Source organism: Rattus norvegicus, chromosome 3 (genome assembly GCF_021556685.1).
Source record: "Rattus norvegicus strain SHRSP/BbbUtx chromosome 3, alternate assembly SHRSP_T2T, whole genome shotgun sequence".
NCBI classification, from domain to species: domain Eukaryota; kingdom Metazoa; phylum Chordata; class Mammalia; order Rodentia; family Muridae; genus Rattus; species Rattus norvegicus.
In genome coordinates this window covers 62235302-62260056 of record NC_141536.1, presented here as the reverse complement: position 1 = coordinate 62260056, position 24755 = coordinate 62235302, and the positions used below count along the sequence as shown (strand labels likewise).

At 40.6% G+C, this 24755-nt stretch overlaps 1 pseudogene; it reads left to right on the top strand.

The window, feature by feature from the left end:
- Positions 1-22233: 22233 nt before the first annotated feature.
- On the top strand, positions 22234-24192 carry Hspa8-ps15 (heat shock protein family A (Hsp70) member 8, pseudogene 15; annotated as a pseudogene).
- The last annotated feature ends 563 nt before the right edge of the window (positions 24193-24755 follow it).

Here is a 24755-nt window from a genome sequence, read left to right as displayed (position 1 = left end):
TCCCCTGTAGATTTTGCAAATTTCTCATAAATGTAAATTTTCTATGATTATCTACATGAAAATGAAATTTTTGATTATTTTCTCACCCCTATACCTTCTTTTTCTAAAAAAGACACTGTGAAGTCTACATTTAATTTAAATTCAACCTTAGTTGAAAAAGGTTTGCTGCTCTCTTGAGTACCATAATTCCTTGTGTGGAATTGCTGACCTAGTTTTAAGGAGGGATAAACTCACATCCCTCCAGTGTAGTCTTCAGGGAGAGAACAGAGTTATTGTTCGTGTCCCATTTATATGGAATGCTGACCTTTCAGAAGAATCCATTGCTTATTGTAAATGTTTAATGAATAAAAATAATTGAGCTCACACACTGCAACCATGATTCATGTTGCTTTTTCTGTTTTTAAATACCACATTGAATACCTAACCCAGTTTCAGTCTTCAGAACTTGGCTCCATGATTTGGAAAACAAAATAATATGCTCTTAATCTCAAAGATAATGTTTGTGGATAAAAAAAAAGAACTATATTCCACTAACTGGTAAAGAGGCAGGGGAAAGCCCATTCATTATGCCAGTGCATTCTGTGTATTATGCTAAGCAAGTGCGCATTACTGACCGGTGTGCAGATGGCTCATAGATAGTGACTTTCTGCTCATACAATATGCCAGTTAGCAACACTAAATAACATTTACTAGTTAGAACTACTGAGATTATAGCACAAGATACTTTCCCTGGGTAGTCTTGTGTGAATTTCACTGGATTGAATGATGTCTACAAAGCTACTAAAGAATGCTTCTTCATGGATCTATGAGAGCACGGCCAGAGATACTTGGCATGTACATCAGGGAACAGAGAGAAGAAGACTCCTCTGAATGTGTATAGCACCCTGCAATAGATTATAGGTGGGGGTGGAAGAAAAGCAGAAGGGGGAGCAAGCTAGATCACCCTCTAGCTTGATTTTCTTGACTAGTTGTGTTTTCTGTTTCCACCACTATAGACATCAAATGCTACTAAACCCAGAACTAACATCAGTGGATCTCCAGGGAACACTCAAGTTCAGCCTTAGACTTGGGGTGCATCAGTGATTCTGAGGTTGGCAGCTTAATAAACTAGGCAGGTACCACCTGCAAACTGTCATTGTAGGACCATCCTGTCTGTGTTCAGGCAAGCCAGTCTCTCACATTCATGCACGTACATGCATGCACATGTAATGAGAGAGAGAGAGAGAGAGAGAGAGAGAGAGAGAGAGAGAGAGATATGAATCTATATACTCTATTAGGTCTGGTCCTCTGTCCTTTGACAGTGCCCTAAAATAGTTACTTACAAGATTCAAAATCAGAAATTGTTCATTGTTTCATATTATTTGTAACTAAGATTATTAAAATGGATAGTGAATTTAGAAATTGTTTAAAATACACCATAAAGCTTAAATGACAAATGCTAAATAGTAAATACGGTTGGAATTTCCCTCTCACTTTTATTAGTTATTTGAGAATTTTTTACAGTGCATTTTGATCATATGAACTCTCCACTACCGACCAGAGGTTGCACTCTTAAAGAAAACAAATTCTCCCTCTCCTAGTAGCCATAACATATCAATAACTCCTGAGCTAAGGGTGGAATTTCATCTCTACCTCTGCTCTTTATGCTGGAATTTTGTAGTCTCATGCATGCTGTCTCGGCCACTGTGAATTTATATATGCAACCGCCTTGCTTTGTCTAGAAAATAATGTTTCCTTGTAGTCTTGCACCACTTATGACTCTTATGATCTTCCTGCCCCCTCTTCTACCATTATCCCTAAGTCTTGGGTGGAGGAGTATTATGTAGTTAGGGATCAGCATTCCCCAGCATCCTATCCTTTGCCCTTTGATCAGGTGTGGGTCTGTGTTAACCACCACATGCTGTAAAAAGAAGCTTCTCTTATATGGGCTGACTGAGGCACTAATCTATTGAACCAAAACTTCAAGACACCAGGGGTGGGGGAAGAAATTGAATAAGATACCAAAAGACAGAGAGAACTCCCATGCTTATAGGTTGATGTAATTATTATATTGTAAAGATGGCCATCATACCAAAAGAAATTTACAAGTTCAATGCAATCCCCATCAAAATCCCAATGCAATTTGCCACAGGAACTAAAAATATTAATAATCTTAAATTTTACATGGATACAGAGAAGACTTGGGACAGCAAATATATAAATACATATACATATGCATATACATATGCATATATACATATATCCTGAACAATAAAAGAACAGCTAGAGGTAGGTCCAGCTTGAATTTCAAATTATACTACAGAGATAAAATAGTGAAACAGGAATGGCCTGGGCATAAAAGCAGTCTCATGATCCATGGAATAGAATTGAAGACCCACACATAGGCCTGAGAGTCTACAGGCATCTGACTTTTGACAAAGAGGCAAAACGTGCACACTGGAGAAAAGACATCAACTTCAACAGATGTCTGTCTGAATCGCTACATGTAAAAGAACGAAACATTATCTTTATCTCACACCCTGCACAAAATTGAACTCTAAATTGATCAAGAACATCCAATATAAGACCCGACACCCTGGGTCTGATAGTGTAGACAGGTCAGGTTAGTGGGAATCAACATGAAACAGTGACATGCCATGGGCTAAATAAGAGCTTTAAGTCAAACAAAAGAAATAACAGCGGTTCAGCAGCTGAGAGTATTGGTGGCACAAGCCTCATGAACAGAGTTTAGTTCCTGGAATTCACACAAAGAACCTGATGCCCTGGCTCATATCTGTAATCCGAGAAGATTTGCAGCCAGATGAGAGGCAGCAACCAGAGGACTGCGCAGAAGCTAGATTGGAGCATGGATAAGATGATAAAAGGGAGCCTGAATCAACAAGGTGGGAGGAGACACCAACTCCTCCAAGTTATCCTCCGATCGCCACGGGCATGCTGTGGCATGTAGCATGACGATGATGATGATGATAAACAAAAACAAAAATGTGTCCAAAATGTGAACATATACATTTTTAAACGTATGCATTTAATTTCAAGGAAGGAAAATTTGTAAACAAGCTTAATGAAAATGGAATTTAACAGAAACATAAGCATAAGAGTTACAAAATTCTGTGGGACACCTTTCTTAGTCTCCTGCTCTCCCTCCTGCTCTCTCCTCTCATGGTCCGGTTTAATCTGCCGGCCATGTTCAGCCTACATTCTTTCCTTTGCTTACTTTCTCCCTTATGTCTACAATAAAAACCTTCTCCATATCAAAAAAAAAAAAAAAAGAGTTACAAAATTCTATACTTTTGAAGTTGAAAAAAATGTAAAGACAAAAACTCAAGATGCTTTATGAAGTCTTTCCAAATAATAAAAACTGAATATTCCAAAAGTATTTAACTTGATCACATTTGTTAATGTAGATAAAACATTCACTTTTAGCATACTACAAGTTGAACAGCAATGTTTAACAATGCTTCTGATTTGGGCTTTCTAATCCGATGACCACTCTTTGCATGATACAACTAAGTCTAATAGCTTCAATATACACATTTGTAGACTGTTTTCCAAATAACAGGTAGAAATGTGAATCAGAATTCAATCTGCCCATTTCTAAAGTCTTTAATGATATCCTAGTGGATTATTTCTACTGTGGTTCAAAAAGTAGCATTTAATGGAATATATCTTAAATTGAATTTTGTTAGATAGGCTCATAAAATATTAATTTAAGATTATTCTTTTAACTTTTAAGTAAGTTTTCAAGTATATTTTTAATACCTAACCATCCAGTTATATGTGTATAGTATCATGTTGTCGTACATTTCTTAGTTTACTTATTCTTTTTCTTGGAAGTTAAAGTTCCTTTTGTTTTCTATGGATCTCTTATTCATACTTCCAACAAAAGATCATTTTAAATTCACTGGTTTTAATCTTTGGTTTTCCTCTCTTTTTTTCTACAACTCCATGTTTTATTTAAGTGTATACTTTGCTATAAAATCTCATACTTAGTGATATAACTAGTTTTCAGCTGACTTTAATCAGTAATGAAAGTCTTTTTTTTTATTCTTTTTCTACAGTTCCCCAATACTTACAGAAACACATGCACAGACTAGGAAGTCCTTATTATCAAGGAATGGTTACATTTCTAGATAATGGGCCTGCTGTAAGTCTTGGTTTCCAGCCGCCTTATCAGATTCCATAAGGCATCCAGATGCCTTATGCAGAATCCTCCAGAAATATCAATAGTCTTTCTGTGTGCTCCTTGATAGGTCAGGTTACTATGGGGGCTGGAGAAAAGTAACATTTGTGTGTCTTAACTGGTCACTAGGCTTATTTTGAATTGATCTTCTGTCTTGGAAGAATTTGGGAATTTTTAGATTTCAGTGTTAGTGAGGCTGAACTTCATGCTGCTTCTATTAAGAATGTTTCTGTGAATAGAAATGCTGCCAACTAAAATGTTACCAACAGAAGAGAGTATCTGGTACCTTTCAGATTATCTTCACGGGTGCTCTAAGGAGAGGAAGGAATGCTTATCCTCTGAAATTTGTGTTCCAGCTTTCTTTGCAGAGCTGATGGAGCGAGCCCCACTTTCAGCTTTACTGGTGCAGTAGTAAAGTACTGCTTGCTCCTCGGCTTAAAGCACACGCTGAGATTTTTAACAAAAATAAGTCTAAAAGTTAAGCTCAGTCGTAGAAGACTAATAAAGCCTCTTGCTCAAAATTTCTGATGGAGAGGAGGCATGAGATCAATATGATGAGGACAAGTGCATCAAGGATATAGTTCAAACCAAGACAACTACAGACTAAACTGCTAGGGAACCTTGACCTGATTCAGGAGGAAAGAACCCAGCTAAGTGCAAGGAACCAGTCTAGTGCCAAGTGTCCCAGGCTAAGTGTGAGCAGATTGAGATCACTGTGAACTAAGAAATGCAAAACCAGGAGATGGCAAAGGTCTATTCATTAGCAACAGCAAAGCTCAGCAGCAGGACAGATGCAAAAAGACAGGAAGGGAACCGTCCTTGGGGTCAAATAGGAAAACAATCTGATAGGAAATGTTACTTCTAAGCAAAGCAAAAGTCTCCAGGGCAGGAACGATTAAGAAGCGATGAGGTGGTGAATCTCTGCAATAGTTAATCTTTGATCATCATGGGGGTCTGTTCACAGAGAATTCATGAGTGCTCACAACACGACTCAGGAAGCTGCGGACCTGAATTTAATTTTGTATCTTAAAGTACTTTTACTTGAGATAACTATTCACACCCAGTCTATGGGACATGACACCTTTGTGGAGACGAAAATGACATGTCCTGCCTGATTAAAGTGGGCTGTGTTTCTCTGCCATCTGACCTCCTGCAGAAAGGCACAGGCGTAGTGCATGATGCCCCCAGGATGCAGCTGTTTGCATTGAGCAGCGGAGAGTAGCCATTTTCCTTATTTCTGTTGGCAGCTACCTCCACTAGGATATAAGATGCGGGTGTCACAGGGGTGTGTAAAATTTAGAATACTGTATTGGTGAACATATGGTTCCTGGGTCCCCCAGAAGGTCTTTTTTCACACCTCCCACCTTACATTACCCAATTAACACACTGACAGAAGATGGGACTTTCACTGCCTACCACATGCACACCTGAAGGTTGGCGTGGATGGAGTCCACGTGCATTCCTGCCATCCGGGAAAGGAGGATTGTGTGGGGGAACTGGAAGTATTAAAGAATGGCAGGAAATGGAAAGCAGTAGATAGGAAATGGATCTATGATGAGCCATCTACAGACCATGCTGCACAGCCTCGCAGCAGTAAACGGGCAAGCATTCTAGCCTTTCTGCTGCACATACTGGAAGGCCACCTCAAGAAGAGCCTGGACCCTTAGTAAACTGAATCTTGACAAGTATCTCTTGCTTTTTATTTCTTCAGACAATGTGCCATGCAGGTCTGATGATATTGTTCTTTGCAGATCTCAGAAGGCTTGAATTTCTAACTCAAGGTAAGAACAGAGAGCGGAACTCTATGAGTAAAAGGGACGATGCATCTAAGAAGACTAAACCAGGTATGAGGGGATGCACATGCAGTCGTTTCCCTTTAAAGGCTCACTTTGAATGAAGGGCTAATCCCAAGTAACTTGGGGAGGTAGACAGACAACTGTGGTTTGCAGCTCTGTCATGCTATAGCCCCCAACATAGAACCTGGCCCATAACTCACATGAATAAATATGAATGGAAGGCCAAACCATGGCTTCCTCAGCCAGAACTGTTCTAAAACAGCATCGTCAGGTTAGACGCAGCTGTACCTGTGCATGTGGTCCATCTGCTGTGGAATTCTGGGTCCTCTCTAAGCGCAGATGAAGATTAGGTGATGCAACGTGGTTTTGCTAACGAAAAAAGAGCGCAGGTTTCTGCCAAGAACATGAAATACACAGTTTTCCTTCTTCCCCTCATTGAGTTCAACTAAACACCGTCGGGGAAAAACATACTGAAAGTCTTGGCAAGACTCTGAACGTTCCAAGGAAGACTACCCAGCTAATCACCTCAGGTCTCAAACAATGGCACAGTAGTGAGTTCCTTGGAGTTCTTAACTCTTCTGCAACACCAGTTGGTGCTGAAGAAGCTAGTCAACTAGAAAAGTCCAACAAATGCTTTTTTCTGTCTAGCCAAATAAGAAACAAGACAAGTTATAGGTAATATTTCTTTTTATAATTTATTTTGAATAAGGGAAAGATAATACATTTATAAAATCCAGTTACTGAATTCTAGAAATATTTAATTAAACATAATTCCTGGGATTTTTTTTACATTAAAATAAAATATCACTACACCATTTCTTTCCTTTCCCTTTCTTCCTGCTCTAACCTGTCTCATAACCAACAGCAACACTCTTACTCCCTCTCCGATTCATGCCCTCTATTTCTTGGTGATCATTACCCATATGTAAATGCATAAATGCATAAATAAATCTTCTCAATCCGTGCAGTGTTTCTTGCAGGTATATGATTTCAAAGCTGATTGCTTGGTATTGGATAGTCAATTGAGAGCCCCATCCCTGGAGAAGAATATTTCTCCCAAACCTGTCATTCCTTACTTACATATAGTTCTTAATTTAGTGGTGGACACCAGTGTGTTATAGATTGTATCGCTGTGATAAAATACCAGGTCTGAAGGCAACTTGGGGAAGAAACAGTTTATTTCCTCTGACAGTTTGTAGTCACCCTGCATGGAAGTCAGGAGGAACATGCAAGCAGGAGCGGATACAGAGGCCATAGAAGTGCACCACCACGTTGATACACTAAAGAACAAGTGCAAAATCACGTCAACCAAAGTAGAAAAAACGTTCGATAATCATTCCTCAAAAATGCTCAGAAGAACATGGACGTAGTAGAATAGTTTCTGCTTGGAAAGGATCTAATAGAATCTGGGTCAGCACTGGAACTCCGCTGTTTCACCTAAGGATTAACGCTGGTCTTACAAGGTGGGAATAACATAAAAGACCTGTGTTTATCTTCTGCAATCAATGGGGGAAAAGAAATAAATGATATATAAATCCATTGCAAATGAGCAGACTGAGTATGTATCAAATTCATCCATCGAAAGTCTTGCAGTTAGTAACTTCCGGAAGTGTGCAGGATAGAAGATAAATATACAACAATAAATTATATTTTATAAACTAACAACAAACTTTTGAGCACAAAATTTACAAACTCTGTGAGTGCATGCACATGTCTGTATGCATGTGTGTGTGTGTGTGGTGTTGTGCATGTGTGTAAACCTAACAGACATGCAGAATATTTATACTGATATTATTAATGATCAGAAAGGAGGACAAAGAAAGTCTAAATAAATAAAAAGACACATCTTGCTCACATCATAGAAGCTGTGACAATGCAATGCCTATCAAAACCTCAAGTGGTTTCTCTGGCTGTTGACAATATTGCTCTAACTTTATGTTAAAAGAATCAAATTGACTCAAACAATTTTATAAAAGAGAAGACTGAGAGAAACATCAGACTCTCCAGTCTCCAGATTCAGGAATCACCTAGTACAGAAAGCAGGATCATGTGGTATCTATGAAAGGCTAAACACACCAGGAGAACAGAGGAGAAATCAGAAACAGCCCCACCGAAACGTGCTGACTGATGCCTGGCAAAGATGTCAAAGGAATTCAGGAGAATTCAGGAAAAGCCAGCTTTTCCCACAAACAGTGCTGGAGTAGACGGTGATCCATGGGCAAAAAGGAAAGCCCTAGGTCTCGCACTCAGTGTGGAAACTAACTCAAAAGAGAGCACGGTACACGTACAGCATGCAAAACTGCAGTGTTTTAGAAACATCTCAAGGATCCAGAGCTAAGTGGATACTCAGCTTTCCCATTCAAAGCACAATCACTGAAAGGAAAACCAATGAATTAAAAACTTTGACATTTTAAAGCTTCTCTTTGTAAATGGTCCCTATCGGTAGATAACAAGCTACAGAGTCTAAGAAAATAGATCCAAAACACACAACTGACAAAGTAGTAGCACTTGAAGCCTGTGACAAGCCTCAATACACAGGCATAACACACGGGTGATCTAGTTAGGAAACATGCAACACATATGAGACACTTCACCAGATACGCAGATTCAAGTAAACAAAAAGAGAGAAGTTCAGCATCCTAGCTATTAGAGGTCAGAGATGAAAAACATTCTAATAGGAGGAGTGTGTGGGAGAGTTTGTAGGGGGAAAGAGGAGAATTTTAATTTAAATATATATGCTGCTGTCCCATATCAAAATAACTAAAATGTAAAACGTGGGGATAGCAAGAAACTGGGTCTGGTAGCTTACAGCTATCATCCCAGATCTAGAGAGGCTGAGATAGGATTTCAGTTTGAGGCCAGTCTTGAATACACAGGGAGATCAAGGTGAGCCTGGGTTCCAGTGAGATCCTGGCAAAAAAAAAAAAAAAAAAAAAAAAAAAAAAAAAAAAGCCTCGGTCGTACCAAATGCTAACGACAGCATAGAAATCTGAGTTACACATTTATAGAGGAAATATGAAATGCTCCTCTTCCAAAGAATCTGGCACTGTTCTTTAAAAGAAAAAGGAAACTATTTATATTACCCACCATTTCTTATGGACATTATTCCAGAAAAATATAAAGAAGTGTGTTTACCAGCAAAGCTGTACGGAGGGTTGGTATCAACTTTATCCATACAGGAAAAAATGTAGAAACAGACACACGTGCACTGTCGTAAACACTCAAGCACATGTATCGATCGATATCATGTTATACTACCCAGCTATAAAAAGGAAGGGTCTTTGGGCACACACAATAGCAAATCACCAGATACTCATGCTGAGAGGCGAAGGATATTCATGAAATCAGAAGAAGAAAACATGTATTAGAGATTGGAATGGGGGGCGGGGGGGCTTGGGACCTGTGTGATTTAAAGGGATTCTCTGTGTTGATAGAAAGGTTCAGTATCCCAAGAGTGTTGGGGCCATCATTGTAGTTGTAATATTATTCTCTAGAGTTTCAATGATTTTCCAATTGATTAAATTGAATAAGGAAAACACAAGGCCAGTCTTTAGTATTTATTACAACTGAATATGAATTTGCAATTGACTCCAAATGAAGAGTTTAATTTAATAAATCTAGAGAACTGAAGAAAGAAAAATGCAACCGAGCGCAAGGAATGCTCGGGGTCAAGCAGAGAGCGACACTGTCTTCATACCGCTTTTACTGTCGCCTGACAGGTACAATTGACGATGCAGCACACAAAGTAGAAGAAAGACATCTTTGACTTTAAAGGACAGAAGTCAGGGAGATTCGGGGTTATAAGAAACAGATTGAGGATCAGCGTAGGGAAGAGCTTGGCGGCAGGAAACTAAAGAGTGTCCAGTTTTAGCACGGGTCGCCTGAAGAGCAGAGCTGCCACGTAAATCTGTCCAAGCAGAAAGCGCCCTGCAAAAAGCCGCAGTGTGTTAGAGAGGATTGGACCTCATCCCGAATCACAATTTCAGATGTCAACAGAAGCCTGTGAGCGAGCGTGCACCAGGAACGCAAGCTGGGAGAGAGAAGAAAGGTGACGGACCAGGGCCGTGGAAAACTGCAGAGGCCATCTGCCACTCGGCCCGGGTGAACGTAGCGCGAACGTAGCCTTGCGAGAACGCTGACCTGGTGCAGAAGCTGAGCCTGCAGATGTTTCCAGGGCAAGGGGGAAAGGCAGCTTTTGTGGGAAATGCTGTGAGATCAAAAGCTGCGCAGTCCAAACAAGACTTGCCTGGACTTGGTTCTAATGTTTTAATGTTAGCATTTTAATCCAGTAACAGCAAACGGTTTCCATCATGCATTTATTTTTTGCCTTACTAACTTCAAACAAATTTTATAGTGAGGTGACCATTACAGATAGATGGCTGTCTCCATGAAAACATCTCGAGAATACATATTATTAGGTGTTTTATACCGGGTCTCACTGTGCAGCCCAGGTTGGCCTGGAACTCACTATGTTGATTGACCAGGCTAGCCCCCAACTCACAAAGATACACATCACCTCACACTCACACCCACTGCCTCTGACCCCCAACAGCTGGAATTAAAGGTGTACAAGAGTTTGTGTCTTATTTGCTACCGTGTGTGCTGGATGTTATAATTAGGACAGTCGGGTAATGTGACCACGGCTGGCGCATACCTTTAGTTCTAGTTCTCAGGGAGGCGGACACAGGTGGGTTTCTGTGAGTTTGAAGGCAGCCTGGGCTACATAGTGAGACCCTGTCCCAAAACAAAACAACAACAAAAAAAAACAAAACAAAAAACCAAAATCTAGCATCTTGCTGTTCAGTCCTGAATCCAATGCCCCACCCCCCAATTTGAAGGTCCTTTATGAACATTTCCGTGTTCTTGAACATGTGTCGTCTTTACCACGCAACCAGACAGATATTAATATGCTTCTTTGCTTGAGTCTACTTCATGAGGGTGTTTCCCTTCTCCAAGTTCATTGGAACATTTTGAGGAAAAGTGCCAACCAAGTCCTGTATTTTGCTCCTCTGTCCTGGGTAACACTTAGCACCATTAGTGCCACACAGTAAACGCCTGAACATAGATAAATAAACATCACCAAGATTGGCTTCCTACCAGACCCCTAGCCTAAAAGGGAAGGACTGGAAGGTTCAGGTTCTACCATGCCTGAACTTTTACAAAGACCTTCAGAATCTTCCTGCCTATTAGCCAGGCTTTCCCGGTTGAGCTGCCATCACCATCCGCCCCCCCCCCCTTCCCCCCAGAAGCTTTCTAGCAGGTCTGGTTGACTTGAAAACAGCAATAAAGGTGTCAATGAAACTCTGTTCGCCATACATTCAGGTAACAGCTGCCTCTGCAGTACAAGGCAACCTAGATGTTACAGACCAGGCAGGGGAGAGCCAGCGAGGCACCTTCCTTACGCATCTGTCTTTCAACGTCAACCAGATGTTACTTCATCTTCCGTTTCTTTGGTACTTAGTGAGCCCAATGTGTGGCAGGCAGAGTTCTCCAGCCCCAGCGGAGTAAGAGATGATAAGGCAGGTATATCTGACACAGAGAGATACAGTCACACCTGAGCTACTGAGGCCATGGCGGATTCCACTTAGCCAGGAGACATTAAGATTTGAGTTGGAAATACAGTTTAGTGTTGTAGAAAACATGATACCAGAATTCAGATCATTTTGTGCTGCAGAAGAAAGAATACACACACACACACACACACACACACACTTACATACACAACTATACTTACACACTTTGCCCATAAAAAATGAAAATATTTAGAGGTCCACCTTTTAAGGTCTCTGACAAGCAAATATCATTCTCTTAGACTGGTAGTTAAGACAATAGTCAGCCAGCATGACTAAGGCCTGGCCAAGTTTCACTGGAGCCTCTCAAGGCAGGAAGCTTTGACTGTACCCACCATTCAGACATGATAGAAGATTAAGGTGAGAGAATCACTAATTATCCTGAGTTTGGTCGCTACCCATAATATACATGTGTGTGTGTGTATACACACATACACATATACACATACATATACATGAGTTGATATGGCACCTTATGCCTCATAAATGTGTGGAAACTACACATCGACAATTGTTTTCAAACTTTGAAGCCTATGTTCAAGGATTTTAAGTTCCATAAGAAGATGTCCGAGAATCAATTATGCCGTCACAGCTGTCCACATGCCCCAAGTGGCATGATGCTCTGCTGAACTTGGGGTGTGACCTGTGCTCATCCCTGGGCTCTGAAATCTTAAAGGTCAGAGTTCTCCCTCTCACACTGCTGCCATTGTGTTCTGTGCTCCGTTCAAGGAAACTTCATCTCATCTCCTTTGATTTTTCTCTGATTCCAACAGACTTCACACCTAGCACTTCCTTCACCCAAACTATTATAGCCTTTGTCCCTCTTTATTGATGTGGACTTATTTGGTCCTATTGAATGTGTTGTTCTGCAGAATATTTCAAGTGACAGAGAAGAGAGAGAGAGAGAGTCCAAAACACTTCTGTCCTACTGAGTATTTCAGCTTCAGAGCTCAGTTCTAAGGATACACACTGCCCTGGGAATGGCTGACCAGAGTCCTGCAGTGACCACACATAAACCACGATACTAGAACAATCTCCTCAGATGCCAGAAGGCTGCAGAGCCACACAAAGGAAAAAGGCATGCTCTGTAGTATTGCATGTCACCTTTTAGACCCGAAAGAACAAAGGTTACCAGATGATAGACAATTTCTATCAAAGTGTAGTTCCTGGGCTAAATGTCATTGTGTTAGATGTAAGTCCAATGAAAGCCATAGCAACAGCATCAAACGATTTATTTCCTTAATACTTTTCTTCAGTCTAAGGCAGGCTTTTCTACTAGACCAATCCCTAATCTTCTCTCCATCTGCCCCTTTTAAACTCTCCAGTGTGTTTTCCAAGAATAAGCAGGAGTAGGGAGAGGGTCTTTAAACATATCATGAAGAGACCCTGCTCCTCATCACTATACAATTCTGCCTGCCCTTCACTTAAGAGTAGAGCCCACATTTACTAACTCTTAACCCATTCGCTCCTGTGAATTGATGTCTATATGCAGGTGAGGGCAGGCACAAGGCAAGGCAAGGCCTGTGATGGGGCAGTGAAAAAGTAATGCAGGCACAGAGTTTTGGAGAGAGGAGAGAGGAAGAGAAACCAAGATGGAGAAAGAGAAGGATGACCCAGATCCAGTGGCCTTAAATGGACACAGGTAGCTATGAATATTTTATAAGGGATGGATTATTACAGGACAATTTGTCTTATTTAGGTGGGCAGTTTATATCAATATCATTTGGCTCCGAGTTTATTTTGTAGATGTTTTGTGGGGTGAGAACTTAACTGATATAAATCTGATTGATAAATTACAAACTTCTAGAGTTTAGCTTTTACTGGGATATTGGGAATTGTGACAATAACCACATGGGGCAGATGCTGGGAATGTGAGCAGAGTTCACAGCAGAGAGTCACAAGAGGGCAGCCACTGCTGGGGCCAGAGAGTAGCCAGTGCCAATTTAGGGCTAGCCATGGAGATGGAGAGACCACCAGGAACAGAAAGTAGCAAGAGGTAGTGTGGTGTGGTGCCTGTTACCCTCATCATATTTTGATTATTTAGTGCAACACACTTTTACCACTCTCACCTTGTCTGCATTCCCTTACCTGTCCCTCTACTCCAATAACAGTCTCCACAGACCCTACTCTACCCATCAAGCTTTTACAGATGTTACCCTAGGGAGTGTCAGGACACATTTTTGTTTTTTAGACAGAAACTCAAATGTAGTCCTGATTGGCCTAAAACATGTTATGCAGGCCCCGTTGGCCTCAAACTCACAGAGATTAGCCTGCCTCCGCCTCCGCCTCCGCCTCCGCCTCCGCCTCCGCCTCCGCCTCCGCCTCCGCCCCCGCCCCCGCCCCCGCCTCCGCCTCCGCCCTCGCCCCCGCCCCCTGCCCCCCGCCTCCGCCTCCTGGGTTCTGGGGATTAAAGGTGAGTACCACCATGCCAGGCTTAAAATACATTTTTCACAAAATAATTGCAATTCACACTAACAAAAACATCAGCTACTGAAGCTGGATTCTTGGGGATTTTAACATTCCATAGAGGATGTTCAATATTAACAGAATAAAAGCAAAGTGTAAATTCCCAGGTGTGTTTGAGTTAGACACTTAGGGAGTCTTTCTTAATTGCCTTTCACTTAGTGAGAACCAATTTTGTCCTGAGACCACAACTGCTCACTCTCAATTGTAACACTATGAAATACTGTCCTACTTATTTAACTTGGTGTCAACATTCCTTCCAATTTATGTCAGTCAGTTGGATCCTTTCCTGGATCTGGAGATGTTGAGAAGATGCCTCCATTTAGGTTCTGGGCCCAATCTTCTGGGTCATGCTTGCTGGTCCCATAGTGGTGTATTTTTGCTCATTTTCTGGTTTTTATGTCTGAAAGGCCTAGCAGCTAGACCCATGCCTGCTGCTTGCTCTATGAGGCTTAACCAATTTTCTTGTTCTTCGCCTAACAAGTAAATTCAGAGATGCAGAGGGACCTAGTTTCCCTCAGAAGTACATGTTAGCCAGCTGTGGCAAATACAGCCATCAAACAGCCTCCATTATCAGTCTCTTCAAGGATTACCATGGATTTAGGGGCAGCAGGCATCTGACAATGGCCCAATGATGAACCCTCATAGAAATAATGCTTGGTCTTCAGTGTTCTACCAGTTGACCAAGGCCTGCCAGCCACATATTACAATATAGCTTCTTTTTAACCTGATACTACCTCCAGTCTCTATTATTAGAATTAAAAGGGTCGATTCTTAATTTACGCCACCTAAATATCTAAATATCAAGTCATTACCTGGTCTGAAGGATCTATCTGCAACCTTCTAACGTTCGTAACCACAACCTCCAACATTCCTGACAGCAACGTCACAACTGAGAAACGAAAGAGCTGGGGAAGAAGGTAGAGCGTATGTGGGGGAAGTGAGGCTGGCTGCCACTGAAGCAAGGCTAAGAACCGTAATGGGCCCTCAGCAGATCATGTGCTGGCAATATCAGATAATAACCTTTTAAAAGCTAATTTGCCTTTTTTAGGACTTTCAGCTAAAGTATCTTCCAATTCTCACTCTCAAAGGAAAAAGATTCTTTCTGATTCTTTTACCAAAAAAAAAAAAATCGATTTTTTTAACCAATGATGAGAGTATAATTTAGATTCTGAATGAGTACCTAAGAGAGCAGACTCGCTACATCATAACATCATATATTTTTTAAATATGTCACCTTGCAGATTATATATTTGCAGCATCCATTCATTAAACATTTCCGCTATGTGCACTTAAGGTTTAAAATAAGTTAATAAGATGTAGTCAGCCCTCTGCTTCAAGATAATGGTAAATTTATTATTAATACTTCCATTTCTGGTTGTTGCTACCACTTAGAGGCTGAAATTATCCAGCCCTACTTTATTATTTTATGTTCTTATTCGAAGATAACTGCCTCTGATCCCATGCTTCTAATATCTAGAAGACACCTTGGTTGCATCCATTCGCACACAAGCACCGCCTTCCTTTGCCTAAGGGTGAAAATAGCTAGTGCTTTGCAAATCCCCTCCAGCCTTATTCTGGAGTGGGCTCCTGTCTGCGCCAAACCCATTCCACTTGGCCCCTTATGAGCAGTTCTGAATTCCAAAGGCTGCTTGTTTGAAAATTCATGAGCTTCTCAATGATGCAATTCCTTTTTTGGCTGCCCCATTGCTCAGTTAGTTCAGACAACAAGATGCTTAGGGAATGGATAATTTTTCCTTTTAGCTGCCAAAACCTAACAGAGGGGTTGGTATTTTATAGCTATTGTGGAATTTTCAGAAGTTTGGAAAACAGAGGATTTTTATTTTTTGTTTTGTTTTGATATAGGACATTTTGACAATGGCTTTGGCAGCAATACAGAAATCTCCAGAATAACATTTGCAGCCATCTGGCTTCCATGTAGCACCCTCCAAGTGGGATAGATACAAAAACAGTTACAATTAGGGAGGTTAAAATGACTTTCCCACTGGTTTCTGAACAGAACTAACCAGTGACCAGGATCCAGGGCAATGGAGGAGATGTTGGTTCATTATTAGCACACTTTTAGCAGCAAGAATTGACACCTCCGTTACTTCTTATTTTTCAATCCCACGCGCTCCCATTGCCACACTTCATCCAGATTTCTGAACTCAAATTTTTGCTCAGTAGAATGTCTACAATCACAGTAAATTGAAAAATCCACAAAAAGATTCATTGTATGTGAATAGCCCAGTTGATTTCTTCTCTAACTCTGATTTGGGCTTGCTTTGAAGAAATTTAGAAAATGTTTAAAACACCATTACAAAAGTCACTTTTGCCTTTACAATTCAAAGCTTTGTCTTTACATGGCAAACATTAGATCCTGTTGGGATGTCTTTTTAAACAATAAAGCACGGATGAGTCTTAATCCTTGAAAGTGAAAAGACAAAGTTCTTTTAAAATAGCAACTGAGACTTTTGCTCTCTTTAAAATTCTTAACTATTTATCAAAGTAATCAGAACATATAAAGATATATAAGAAATAGTACAGGTCATAGGAGGCCAAATTTACTCACTGCTCAAGAAAGAAACTTGCTCAAGTTGTGCAAATGCGTAGTACCCAGTTATTATGACAAAGGAAATGGGGAAAGCAAGGCAGGAAGACATACCTGGGAGGGAAGAGCAGTGACGACACAGGGGGGGAGGGAAGGGTGAAGGATAAATTATACTCAGAATGCTTGAAAAAGCCAAGGGAGGGACCTTAGATGAAGCCCTACAGTGGGGAGAAAGAACTTGTTGAGTCCATCTCCAGTAGGAAGACAGGTCATCAAGTGGAGGGATTGGGTTGCCATCCCACAGTCAGAAACTCTGACCCAAAATTATTCCTGTCTAGGAGAACTTCAGGGACAAGAATGGAAAGGAGACTGAGGGAAAGGAGGTCCAGTGACAGGTCCAAAATGGGATTCAGCTCAAGGGGAGGCTCCGAGGCCTGACACTATTACTGTAAACTATGGTGTGCTTACAGACAGGAGCCTAGCATAGCTGCCCTCTGAGAAGCCCAACAAGAAGCTCAAAGAGTCAGATGTGATACATACATCCAACCAATGGACAAAAGCCAGGGACCCCTGTGGTTCAATTAGGGAAAAGCTAGAAGAAGCTGAGGGAAAAGGTAATTCCATAGGAAGATCAGCAGTCTCAACTAACCTGGACCCCTGAAATCTCTGTCACCGAGTCACCAACAGGCAGCATACAACAGCTGATATGAGGCCACCAACACATACACAGCAGAGTACTGCCTGGTCTTTCCTCAGAGAAGAGGCCCCTAACGCTCCAGAGACTTGAGGCTCCAGGGAGTGGGGAGGTCTGAAGGGGTTGAGGTGGAATTGAGGACATACTCTTGGAGACAGGGGAGGAGGTATGGGATGAGGAACAGTCAGAGGGCAGACCAGAAGGAGGGGATAATGACTGGGCAGAAAGAAAGAAAAAAAGAAAGAAAGAAAGAAAGAAAGAAAGAAAGAAAGAAAGAAAGAAAGAGAGGGGGGAGGGAGGGAGGAAGGAAGGAAAGAAGGAAGGAAGGGCCATTGAGAATTACATTGTTTTACAGATATTTAAAATTAAATATATGGATACATAAATACATGTGTATGTATAAGTTGTGTGTACATAGAGTTTAATTAAAGTGGTATTAATTGAGAAAGCAATGCTTTCCTTTAAAATCATAGGTTATTTAACAAAAAACTCCAATGCCAGGCACAGGAAACCTCCTTCCAAGTTGTTGGTTGGTCCAAAACAGTCACCCAACAATATAAGATAAGGCAAAACTATCTGAAAGTTGCCTTCCAGAAAAAAGGTAAGGCATCATTACTTAAGACACCACATGCTTTGGACACAGGATTTGAAGGAATCAATCTGGATCTGACCTGGAATAATTATCACTGGCAATTATCTCTTAGTTTAGGAAGTTACAGGTAAAATGCTAGTGGAGAAGAGCAATCAACAGTCCTCCCAGGTATAATGCTCACGAACCACAACAATGTCCACTATGATAAGACACTCTGAAAGATGAAATAGCGGCACTTGTGCCCTGGGTGCAACCTACAGTCATTAGTCATTTAATTGGACTTAAGGCTTACTCAGGAGAAGGGAATTCATGCCTGGTGCTATATAAATTTAAGGATTTACTTGTAGCTGCTGATGTCATGGAAGCTAGAGGAGGGTGTACCAGTGCCACTTTCTAAACCAGTATCATTTCTAATTAAGTAAATGCCTACCCTGGTATCTACATCTAAAGGTAGCTTTCTCTCATCATCAAAGAAGTTTCTTTTTGCAATAGATGGAGAACATAACAGAAAACACAACTGGTAAATATGCAGAGATCAAGTGACCATGACAATGGTGTGCTTAATTATTAATATATTTACAAATTAGTACATTTATGACACAACACTTACTTAAGGTTCAACAAACACCACATAAGAGGTGGCAGAAACACTGTAAGAAACAGAGGACAAGACCTCTGCTGTGAGATAATCTCTTCTACAAAACAAAAGAGGGATGCAAAGTTGGGGGTTAGATTTAGCAGAAGTTATGGAAAGGAGTGGGGTGAATATGACTGAGATACATTGTGTGAAATATTCTAAAAGTTACTAGAATACTTTATTATTAAAAGACTATAAGTGAGGTAGTTCAGGAAGAGGATTCTACTTTCCTTCACTTCACTGGCCTCCCACAGTCTTTTAATGTCTGCCCAAGGAGCAGATTGGTTGAATAGTACTCTATAAAAGATATTTTATTTTCTATAAGGTAGCATACTTTTATCCAAAACTTCCAGAGATTCCTTGTTTAAGCTGTCAAGTTGAAGAAAATTATAGCTAGGAGTGATTCAACTAGAATTTCCCCCAAAGAGCTTACCATTTTGAAGGAAGATAATTGTGGTAGTTTGAATATGCTTTGCTCAGGAAATAGCACTATTAAGAGGTGTGACCTTGTAGGAATAGATATGGCCTAAAGGAAGGATATAACTTTGGGGATGGGCTTTGAGATCCCCCTAGTTGCCCATGAGCAAGTTTTCTCCTCTTTGTCTTTGGAACAAGATGTAGAACTCTCAGCAACTCCAGCACCATGCCTGCCTAGATGCTGCCATACTTCCTGTCATGGTGATAATGGACTGAACCTCTGAATTTGTAAGCCAGACCCAGTTAGATGTTGTCCTTTATAAGAGTTGCCTTGGTCATGGTGTCTCTTCACAGCAATGAAACCCAAACTATGAAAATGGTACCAAAAGTAGAGTTGCTAGAACTCCATCCACAACCTCCACACTACCACTTCCAACTCTATATCATCCCCACACACCCAGACATCTCTCGCCATTCAACTCCTTCACCAGCTCATTCTGAGGCAGGCTAGAATCTCACATCAGAAACACAACCAATGGAAAAAAGTGTACATGTCCAGGCCTAACAGCAAAACACATATAAAAGTCAAAACAATGTACCCACCCAAAAGAAATCCCACTAGTCATATAGAAATATTCTTAAGAGACAGTTACCTGTTGGAACGCCAAGACACTGAATTTAAAAGAACAATTTTAAATGTAATAAAAGAATTCAAAAAGTTTAGTAGGATTCTACAGTAGTAGCTTTTCATGTGACTTTTTTGAAAAGTTTTTAATGTTATTTACTTTTCCCAGTTTCCCTTTTCTACCCTTCCTTCCCAACATTTAACTCTCTTTAGTCCTTCATAGCAGTGCATTGTATCATCCCAAACTGTATCTGTATGCATACATTAGAAGAGTTAAAATGAATATACCCAAGACAAAATGTATATCTCGCACAATTTTTAAACCAAGTACCTATGACTACATAGGCCATAGAGCAGGAAAGCATCTACTCCTATTACTCTGCCAAATAAATATCCTAGTACTAATAACTTATTATGCCTATAGGGAAATGCATCTCCCCACCCTCCTCTTAGAACCTTCTATTCACAGTAGATAGTCTCAAACACAAAGACCAACACCTGGCCAAAGTACAGAACAGGAAAGCCTGTGGAATGTTCATCCCTAAAGGAAACATATATACTGCAACCCCTCCTGCAAATGCTCAAGTATCATTGTGGAAGAGAGGCCAGAAAGAATGTCAGAGCCACGGGTGAGAGATAACCACAAAGGAATGTATCTTCTAAGCATGGTGTGGCAGCTGTATGTATACACTCAAGCTGTGACAAACATGCCCAAAATCTGTGCAAGCTCAAGCCAGACCAAATTCCAGAATGGAATGGGAGTTAAGTAGAAACCCCAGCCCTAGCCAAGAAGTTATTAGCAAGTTTTAGTAATGTAGACTCAGATCAACTGACCATACACCAGTGGAAGGTTACATATCCAAAAATATTTTGACAGCATAAATTGGTATTAATAAAGGAAAAAAGTGTAGTAGTAGCCAATTAACTCTATTCAAATCAACTCAGCAGCAGTGGTGTGCTGCCTGCCCCAAAGTTCTGGGTTTCCAAATGAAAGACACACACGCGCGCACACACACACACACACACACACACACACACACACACACACACAGAGAGAGAGAGAGAGAGAGAGAGAGAGAGAGAGACTTATATTTTAATATGTCTTAAACAGCTCCGTGGCTGAGCTACTTCTTAGCCTCTACATGGCTGACACACTCTCCTTTGATGTTCCTGATTCATCACTTACTAAAACCTATATTCTGTCTTGGCTGCCCCGGACCCAGACCTGTAATCCTCCTGGGCCAAGATCTTCCGACTCTCACATGTTAGCCATTTTCTCTCTTTTGCACCTCTCAGGCCTGATCTTTACTCCTTTCCCAACATGGTGGCTCTCTCCTTCCTCCTTTCTCAGTCCATTGCCCTGGAATCTTAAAAGTTCTGCCTCTGTCTCCTTTTGCAACCACTGGCACAGGCAACTTTATTTACCAATCAAAACCAACTTGGGGTAGGCACCCTCACCATCTTACATGAAGACATACAGATTCCTATGTAATTTGGGGGACCCAATTAACATAATAAAAAACATTAGACCAAATCTATAACAAAAAAGGACACAAAGATGGATGAAAAGCTGGCAGAGTTTGATGTAAAAATATTTAGGGTAGTAAGAGTGAATATGGTCACAATATATTGTACAAAATTCTCAGTGCATTCATAAAAATGTATTTTGAAAAAAGAGTCCACACCTTTTAGTAATAACCTTAAGTATGAACGCTTCAACTTTCCAGTCAAAAGACACAGGTTGGTTCAATGGATTGAGAAACAAAATTCATATTTTTTGACTGTAAAATTGAAGTTATCTTAAAAGATAAGGTTCTCTTTTGAGGGAAAATTTGAGATAAAAAGCATCTCAAGTAAATGAGACCTGAAAACATTACATGTTACTATCCTAATATCTGACAAAATTAGACTTTAATCTAAAATTAATCAGAAGACGGAAAGGACACTTCACTCTGATCAATAGTACAGATAACTAAATAGACATGTATGCATCAAACTCTGGTCCAAACAATTTAACATAAAGCCTATTGCTGACTCACAATTACTCAACTCAGTAATAGTAGTTGATTGGCTACCACATGCTCTCCAATAAACAAACCATCTAGATGAAAAATAAATAGGAAAAAAAGCAAAATTATATGCTATCATCGGTCAAATGAACCATGTATATATGTAATATTTCAGTCAAATCCCAAAATATGAATACTCTGTTCAAGAGCCCATGGATTTTCTTCTAAAATAGATCACATATTAAGACATGAAAGAAATTGCAATGAATTCAGAAAAATTCAAATAATTATATGCATGCTATCTGACCATATGCTATAAAGTCTACAAACTAATAGAAAAAGAATTTCCAGTAGTCACACAGACTAGAGATTAAATAATACATTTCTGAATGAATGGGTAAAAGAAGAAATCAAGAAATAAATAAAAATTCCAAATGAATTAAAATGAAAGCACAATACAACAGTGCTTCTTGGATATAACTCAGCAGTCCTGACAGGGAAATTCATGGCTCTCAACACCCACATTTTAAAATTTAAAGGAGTATCAATATATGATTTATTGATAGAATATAAGAATTTGAAAAGCACCAAAGAAAAACAAAACAAAATACAAAAGACAATAATAGAAATCAGAGCGGTCTCATTGAACACAGAGCCAGCTCTAGGTTCTCTGTGTGGTCTTGTCGTCAGCACAGCCGGGCCTACACGCAAGCAACCATGTCTAAGGGACCTGCAGTTGGCATTGATCTTGGCACCACTTTGGCACTCCTCTGTGGGTGTCTTCCAACATGGAAAGATGGAAATAATTGCCAATGACCATGGTAACCACACCATGCCGAGCTATGTTGCTTTCACCGACACAGAATGATTAATTGGGGATGCGACCAAGAATCAGGTTGCCATGAACCCCACCAACACAGTTTTTGATGCCAAACGTCTGATCGGATGTAGGTTTGATGATGCTGTTGTTCAGTCTGACATGAAGCACTGGCCCTTCATGGTGGTGAATGACGCAGCCAGGCCCAAGGTCCAAGTCAAATACAAAGGAGAGACAAAAAGTTTCTATCCTGAGGAAGTGTCTTCAATGGTTCTGACAAAAATGAAGGAAATTGCAGAAGCTTACCTTGGAAAGACTGTTACCAATGCCGTGGTCACGGTGCCAGCTTACTTCAACGACTCTCGGCAGCAGGCAACAAAAGATGCTGGAACTATTGTTGGCCTCAATGTACTTCGAATTATCAATGAGCCAACTGCTGCTACAATTGCTTATCGCTGAGATAAGAAGGTCAGAGCTGAAAGGAATGTGCTGATTTTTGACTTGGAAGGTGGCACTTTTGATGTGTCAATCCTCACTATCGAGTATAGAATTTTTGAAGTCAAATCAACCGCTGGAGACACCCACTTGGGTTGAGAAGACTTTGACAACCGAATGGTCAACCATTTCATTTCTGAGTTTAAGCGAAAGCACAAGGACATCAGTGAGAACAAGAGAGCTGTCAGGTGTCTCCGCACTGCCTGTGAGTGGGCCAAGTGCGCCCTCTCCTCCAGCACCCAGGCCAGTATTGAGATTGATTCTCTCCATGAGGCAATTGACTTCTACACCTCCATTACCCGTGCTCGATTTGAAGAGTTGAATGCTGACCTGTTCCATGGCACACTGGACCCTGTAGAGAAGGCCCTTCAAGATGCCAAACTAGACAAGTCACAGATCCATGATATTATCCTGGTGGGTGGTTCTACCAGTATCCCAAGATCCAGAAACTTCTGCAAGACTTCTTCAATGGAAAAGAACTGAATAAGAGCATTAATCCCGATAAAGCTGTTGCCTATGGTGCAGCTGTCCAAGCAGCCATTCTATCTGGAGGCAAGTCTGAGAATGTTCAGGATTTGCTGCTCTTGGATGTCACTCCTCTTTCCCTTGGGATTGACACTGCTGGTGGAGTCATGACTGTCCTCATCAAGCACAATACCCACCATTCCCACCAAGCAGATACAGACTTTCACCACCTACTCTGACAACTAGCCAGGTGTACTCATTCAGGTGTATGAAGGTGAAAGGGCCATGACCAAGGACAACAACCTGCTTGGGAAGTTTGAGCTCACAGACATACCTCCAGCACTCTGTGGGTTCCTCAGATTGAGGTTACTTTTGACATTGATGCCAATGATATCCTCAATGTTTCTGCTGTAGATAAGAGCACAGGAAAGAAGAACAAGGTCACCATCACCAATGACAAGGGCCACTTGAGTAAGGAGGGTATTGAACACATGGTCCAAGAAGCTGAGAAGTACAAAGCTGAGGATGAGAAGCAGAGAGATAAGGTTTCCTCTAAGAACTTGCTGGAGTCTTATGCTTTCAACATGAAAGCTACTGTTGAAGATGAGAAACTTCAAGGCAAGATCAATGAAGAAGACAAACAGAAGATTCTTGACAAGTGCAATGAAATCATCAGCTGGCTGGATAAGAACCAGACTGCAAAGAAGGAAGAATTTGAGCACTGGCAGAAAGAACTGGAGAAGGTCTGCAACCCTATCATGACCAAGCTGTACCAGAGTGCTGGTAGCATGCCTGGAGGAATGCCTGGTGGCTTCCCTGGTGGAGGAACTCCTCCATCTGGTGGTGCTTCTTCAGGCCCCACCATTGAAAAGGTGGATTAAGTCAGTCTAAGTAGAAGGTATAGCATTGTTCCACAGGGACCCAAAACAAGTAACATGGAATATTAAAACTATTTAAATTGGCACCAAAAAAATGCTACAGAAACAAAGTAAATTATACAAAGACTCAAGACATCTAAAAACTGGTTATTCAAAAATAACAACAAACAAAAGATTGATTAAACCCTTGGCCCAACTAAGTAAAAGAAAGAAAAAATAGGAAGGAAGGGAGAAAAGAAGGAAGAATGAATGAAAAGAAGGCAGCCAAATTAACAGAAAAAGAAATTCATGGAGACACATAACAACAGACAAGAAAGAAATTCAGAACATTATATGAGGATGCTTTTAAATCTATAGTCTATTAAGATAGAAAATGTCAAAGAAATGTTTGAATTCATCCAAACTATCAAAGTTGATCTAAAAAGAGATCATCAATTTGAACAGACTCCTAAAAAATAAGGAGATGAAAGTTGTAATAAAAAAACCTTCTGACTAAAAAAAGCTAGATCCAGATGGACTCACAGTAGAATGCTCCCAGATTTTTAAAGAAGATATACAACCAGAAC